At 36.3% G+C, this 1,149-nt stretch overlaps 1 pseudogene; it reads left to right on the forward strand.

The window, feature by feature from the left end:
• The first annotated feature begins 1,087 nt into the window (after positions 1 to 1,087).
• On the forward strand, positions 1,088 to 1,149 carry LOC113457392 (annotated as a pseudogene).

The following is a 1,149-nucleotide window of genomic DNA, read 5'->3' on the forward strand; positions in this document are numbered from 1 at the left end:
TTTTCACCAAATCATTGTATTTCTCTTTTTTTAAACTTTTTATTGAGAAAAAAAAGTTTCTGCCTCCTCCCAGCCTCCCATTTCCCTCCCCCTCCTCCTGCCCTTCTCCCCCTCTCCCCACTCCTCTCCCCCTCCCTCTCCAGTCCAAAGAGCAGTCAGGCTTCCCTGAGGGCGAACTGACGACGGTCACTACATTAAACTAGCTTAATTTTCAGCAGTATTATAATTACTAACCCTTATTTCCAGAGACAAGTGTATACCTCACCTCTTATCAAAGAAGTTCCATTTTGTAACAGAAATGATTTAAGAAAGACACCAGGAGTCGATATGCAGGCATATATGACTTGAGCTCCAAGCCCCACCTTTATATCTATATCACAGTTTCTGCATCTTTTCCATAGGAATCATGGTGGAAAAAATATGGATCAAAGATTTTAATAGCCAGAGGACCAGAGATGCTGTACCAATGAAGTTTTAGCAACATGGCTACCTAAACAAGGCATGAACAACTGAACCAATTAAAGAAAACTTTTTAAAAAATCTGATGAAAACAAAGTAAAATTTGAAACTTTTCTATGTGATGTGACTCCATCTCATACTTCTCAAAGTTTTTTTTTTTGCTATACAATCTCAACTTTTCTGATGCAAACTAATTTTTCTTGTTCAAATTTCCCAAGAAAAATAACAGACAAAACACATGATGCGTACATTTCTAAAATTGTATGAACATGCAGAAGAAACAAAATGAGACAATTTAGATACAGCTTGCTATCTTTTCTTGACAACAATAGAAATGTGCAAATTCAGAATTATAGCTTCTGCACAAAATTTGACACATGGACAAAGAAGCTGCTGACATCAAGAGTTCTCTAACAACTTTGCTGGATGAACTGGATTGCAGATATTAAATACTTTTCACTGTGTATCAGGGGAATGCGACAAAATTATATACCATTCTCCATAATATGGTATCCTAATCTGTATTATTGATTTATGTTGAATATAAACAAGAACACAAGAGCAAACATAATTAATGAAAACAGATATGGACTAAGCAAGCCTCTTCTTCTTACAAATCTCAGTTTCAGTGCTCGCTTCGGCAGCACATATACTAAAATTGGAACGATACAGAGAAGATTAGCATGGCCC

The sequence above is a fragment of the Microtus ochrogaster genome, chromosome 24 (genome assembly GCF_000317375.1).
Source record: "Microtus ochrogaster isolate Prairie Vole_2 chromosome 24, MicOch1.0, whole genome shotgun sequence".
In the NCBI taxonomy this organism is placed as follows: Eukaryota; Metazoa; Chordata; class Mammalia; order Rodentia; family Cricetidae; genus Microtus; species Microtus ochrogaster.